This window comes from Salvelinus alpinus, chromosome 18 (assembly GCF_045679555.1).
Source record: "Salvelinus alpinus chromosome 18, SLU_Salpinus.1, whole genome shotgun sequence".
NCBI classification, from domain to species: domain Eukaryota; kingdom Metazoa; phylum Chordata; class Actinopteri; order Salmoniformes; family Salmonidae; genus Salvelinus; species Salvelinus alpinus.
Window position 1 is genome coordinate 8,036,737 of NC_092103.1, and position 6,000 is coordinate 8,042,736.

Sequence of the window (6,000 nt, forward strand, 5' to 3'; positions counted from 1 at the left end):
ACAGTGGGTGTTCTCTTATGTAACAGTCATATTACATAAACAGTATTTGATGATATACAGAGAATAGAGAGTGGGCCCCCAGGTTGTGGGTGGTGTTCATTTACAGCAGTACATACCCCTCTCAATCATAGTCTTACTCACATCATTGTTCATGCAGGAATATCCAACGCCTGCGACGCCTATAGGCTACATTCTCTCATTATACTGCACCTACACCCACGCCAGCCACCTGACAGCGCTGCTCGCTGGGGATGGCTTCCAGCTAGGCTTGAGCTTGGCGAGGGCCCTGGTGGAGTCTTTTAGATTGGATTCCTCCCACGGTGCTAGGGCACAGGGGCCCACTGCTTCCCTCACAGAGTGGCAGCGTAAGCAGACTGACACACAAACACACACACGCATGTACACAGGCACACACATGCCCAACACACACACACACACACACACACACACACACACACACACACACACACACACACACACACACACACACACACACACACACACACACACACACACACACACACACACACGCACGCACGCACACACGCACGCACACACACACACACACTGACAGCATAAGCTAGCGGACTGACTCCTGCCTGCCATAAACACTTAGCTTGAACTCCCACCCACACACCCCTCTCTAACCACTCAGCTGAAACCCAGGCAGGACTCATGGCGCTCCAGAATGGACCTTTATTCTATTCCTGATGACGCTTGATGTTGAGTTATGTGATAACGAAGAGGACGAGAGAGGGAGATGTTGTTTACTGTGTTGAGTTAGTTTAAAATAAAACCAGAGTGGTTGTTTACTTTGTTTAGCACACAAGACGGTGATGTTTTGTTGCTTTATTAGTCTAATCTACTTAGATTTTACACTCACATCAGTAGTACCATCTAATGCATCACTATTTACCTCTGTAAGCCTAACGTCATGGTACGGTGGTACCAATATAACACCAACTCTCATCGCATTGTTAATTTTTACGACATTGTGTTATTAACCTTATGGCCTAATAACATGTGTACAACAACAAGGGAAAACAACAAGGGAAAAAATCATGAGCTCACCAAACATATGGGTAGGGTGGCGTTTGTGTGTTATTGTCTAAGTGAGATTACAGACAGACCGCTGTGTGAGATCAGAGGAGAGACTGGCTGAGGGAGAGGAGGGTAAGAGGGGAGAGAGGGTGGAGACAGGGAAATATGGGGGAGGGGTGACTATCTGACTCACAGACCTTCCAGTAAGTCCTAGAGTCTCCCATTATGAGTCAGCAGCTGCCATGATGGCTCCCATTTGACCCGACTGGGTCCAACATCGGGACTTTCTCTGTTAGACAACTTAGACTTAACGACCCCGCAAAGTATTCTGTCTGCAGCCACTGTCGGAGGGTAGGCCTAATGGGTGTCAGTTGACACTTTCACTCTGCCTGCAACACTATGGATTACAGTCCCATGCACACACACGCACGCACACAGCACTATGGAAGATCACAGTCACAGAGCTCTTTGTGTCTCAGAGTGATGCCGGACAGTTACTAGCTGGATCGTAGCCAGGACTTAGACCCTCTTTTGGTGGAGTCTGGAGTTGTTTATATGCCCCCCCCCACCGTGCCCCCTCCCCCACCCTCTGTTTTCCTCCTCGGTCTGTTTTCAATGAGGACTTCTGGTAAAAATTGAAAAGTGCCAGTGGAGGTCCCCGTTTACTGATCAGGAAATGGGGGAAATCATGCACCCCCCCACTTCCATGTTTCATGTCCGCTGGAGAATATTATGATACATAAACAAGAGGATAGCTGTGTTTCATTGGAAATGTGTGTGAGCCTAACTCGTAAGCCATGTCTCCGTTTGGAGATGGCCCACTGGGAACATCTGTGCATGATGAGGTATGCAATTCAAAGGCCATTTGAAGGCGATTTACTGTACTGTGATTTACTACAATTTCACTGAAAACGACGCATATGTTGCAGATGTGATTCTGCTAGTTTTAGTGATCTTGGCATCCAGAACCAAAGCTTGCGTGCACGTTGTGCAGCTCCTTAAGAGACCATAGTTTAAGTGGAAAATGCCTTGTATTTTATATCCATCCCCAACAAACTATCATTGTGTTCTTTTATTAAACCAGGGCCAGTCTGTAGGCGTTGTACAATGGGGTTTTGTTGAAGTATGTTTACTCCAGTGGCAAGGCGTGTTTGTACACCGTGCTATTGTTTCACAACATGTGCTGTTTTCTTTTCTCTGTGTGCCGGGTAGAAAGTAATTGGGCTGAAAGTGTTTTTCAGGCAGGGCCAGGGCCTTGCTGCAGGTGCATGGTTAGACCCGGAGGAGGGGGAGGCATTTGAATGGGACACAAACAGGAAACGGTGTGTTCTCTACAGGCCTGTTGTGGGACACTCTGGACTCACTGCCTGTGTCTGAAATTGGACCTTATAGCGTACCATTTCAGACATACCCATAACCTTCACTATAGTTATTCCTCAGTCTGAGAACTCACCAGTGTCATGTTGATTTCTCAGTATAATCTCTTCCAAACACTTATGATAAAGTTCGGTGAGTCAGTGCGCCAAGTTAACCATTCTGTTTACTGAAGTGTGTGTGTGTGTGTGTGCGCACGTGTGTGATGATTTTGATTAATTCTATTATTATAGTGTCATGCATCTTCAAGGATGCACAGCCCACATGGGCTTATTATAAGGGCACAAGGCGAGACCCAAATGAAGACACAGGAGGCAGATGGTTGAGCTCCGATATGTATTATACCAAAAGGGGTAGGCAAAAGGCAGGTCGGGGACAGGCGAGAGTTCATAAACCAGGTCCGAGTCCAAACAGTACAAGGGGATAGGCAGGCTCGAGGACAGAACAGGCAGAGTGGTCAGGCAGGTGGGTTCGGCGTCAGGACAGGCAAGGGTCAAAACCCTTGCCTGAGGGCTAGGAAAAAACAGACTGGTAAAAATAGGAGCTAGGAGAAACGCTGGTTGACTTGGCAAAACAAGACGAACTGGCACAGAGAGACAGGAAACACAGGGATAAATACGCCAGGGACTAATGGGGATAACAGGAGACACCTGGAGGTGGGTGGAGACAATCACAGGTGAAACAGATCAGGGCGTGACACTTATAATAATATTGTTCTATTATATGTATTTTCTGTAGCAAAACAAACCAGTGGATGTATGCACATATTCACTTCCATAAATATAATCATACAAAACTAAAAAAACATTGAAAAACAGAACAAGAACCTGCAATTTCAGCTATATAGCTTATCTTGTCAAACTTCCAAGTTTTAGAAAAACTTATTTTCTGAAAAGCCATTCAAGTTTCTCTTTCTCACTTATCCAGAATAATTCTGGTGTCTGCTGTTGCGTTTTATCAAACAAAGCTACTCATCATGTAAAGAACAGTCAAATAAAAATAGCAATTTATTCTCGACCTCCCCCAAATCAAAGACTGGACATAGCCGCTCCTCTTCATCTATGGCATTCAACCTCCTCAGAGACAGTATCCGGCTCTCAACTGGGCACACAAGGACTTCTGGTTTCTGGTTAGGTGAGAGGTGACATACAGTTGAAGTTGGAATTTTACATACACCTTAGCCAAATACATTTAAACTAAATTTTTCACAATTCCTGACATTTAATCCTAGTAAAAATTCTCTGTTTTAGGTCAGTTAGGATCACCACTTTATTTTAAAAATGTGAAAGTATAAAAGTAGAGAGAATGATTTAGTAAAGCTTTCATTTCTTTCATCACATTCCCAGTGGGTCAGAAGTTTACATACACTCAATTAGTATTTGGTAGCATTACCTTTATATTGTTTAACTTGGGTCAAACGTTTTGGGTAGCCTTCCACAAGCTTCCCACAATAAGTTGGGTGAATTTTGGCCCATTCCTCCTGACAGAGCTGGTGTAACTGAGTCAGGTTTGTAGGTCTCCTTGCTCGCACACGCTTTTTCAGTTCTGCCCACAAACTTTGTATGGGATTGATGTCAGGGTTTTGTGATGGCCACTCCAATACTTTGACTGTTGTCCTTAAGCCATTTTGGTATGCTTGGGGTCATTGTTCATTTGGAAGACTCATTTGCGACCCATTTTTCTCCAAAAAGTATGGTCTTTGTCCCCATGTGCAGTTGCAAACCGTAGTCTGGGTTTTTTATGGCGGTTTTGGAGCAGTGGCTTCTTCCTTGCTGAGCAGCCTTTCAGGTTATGTCGATATAGGACTCGTTTTACTGTGGATATAGATACTTTTGTACCTGTTTCCTCCAGCATCTTCACAAGGTCCTTTGCTGTTGTTCTGGGATTGATTGCACTTTTCGCACCAAAGTGCTTCCCGAGCGGTATGATGGCTGCGTGGTCCCATGGTGTTTATACTTACGTACTATTTTATGTACAGTGGTACTTGGTACCTTCAGGCGTTTGGAAATTGCTCCCAAGGATGAACCAGACTTGTGGAGGTCTACATTTTTTTTTCTGAGGTCTTGGCTGATTTCTTTTGATTTTCCCATGATGTCAAGCAAAGAGGCACTGCGTTTGAAGGTAGGCCTTGAAATACATCCATAGGTACACCTCCAATTGACTCAAATGATGTCAATTAGCCTATCAGAAGCTTCTAAAGCCATGACATCATTTTCTGGAATTTTCCAAGCTGTTTAAAGGCACAGTCAAGTTCTGACCCACTGGAATTGTGATACAGTGAATTATAAGTCAAATAATCTGTCTGTAAACAATTGTTTGAAAAATGACTTGTGTCATGTACAAAGTAGATGTCCTAACAGACTTGCCAAAACTATAGTTTGTTATGTTAACAAGAAATTTGTGGAGTGGTTGAAAAACGATTTTTAATGACTCCAACCTAAGTGTAAGTAAACTTCCGACTTCAACTGTATATGGTTCTGGATCATAACTGTGTTTGATCAGGTTATATATATATATATGTGTGTGTGTGTGTGTGTGTGTGTGTGTGTGTGTGTGTGTGTGTGTGTGTGTGTGTGTGTGTGTGTCATGTATTAGTCTGATGACTTGTCCTGATTTGGACATAAATGGGGTGGGAACAGAGCGTACAGCTGAACGGGAAAGAGAAGGGGGGATGGGGAGGAGGAGGGAGGGGGTGTTCAGGAAGAAGAGGAAACTAGAAGAGAACACCCTAGAAAGAACTGTTCCCACAGACCTCCTCCTCCTTCCTCCATCCCCAACAAGAGAGGCGGTTTGGACTGGTCTGGTTCAGCAATGAGTGCATCACAGCACGTCACAACGAATAATGCATCTTGCCTTGTCACAGCAAACATTGCCTGTGGGACAAGAATGTTTTTAGGACAGTTTGTTTTGGGAGGGGACTTGGCCACTTTTGCATACTTCGTCAAATTTTTGTCTACTTACTAAACAGTTGAGTTCCTAAATGATCCTAATTGCTGTTTTAATGAGACCACTGTACTTTGCCTTTAAATTATAAATAGCCTTATCCCAGTTTTGTTTATACTTTTGCCAACTCCATTACCATCATTGTCAATACAAACATTTGGCATGACAACGAGTGGGCATGATGGCTCAAACAGACTGGCATTTAGGCTATCTGCCTCCTGGTTTCCGACAGAACGATTGCCATCAAGCGTTAGTTACCATATCTTTATTTACCCTACGAATCAATATTTTTGTCATCCTCTAACCCTGCTAGGACTGCCTGTGCGTGTTGGGCAATGGACAGTTACTTCTCTTTGTGCTTTAGGCAGTTGTCAAGGTACACGGCACCCTATGCTAATTCAGTTAAATCAGCAACACAGTGAGAAATCATTCAATATGGCTTGAATGGGTACTTACTGTTCTGGAGGAGAGGAGAGCGTCATGCACTCTCTTACGTAAGACCTCCTGTTCATACTGTAGCCTTCTGCCCGAAGGGAACATGAAATCCAGATTTTACTGGACACTCATCATACCCTCAGCCCCCGGTTCACTACTCACCAGGCGTATGGTGTGTAGGCCTTAACAAGCCCCAGTGCAACCTGA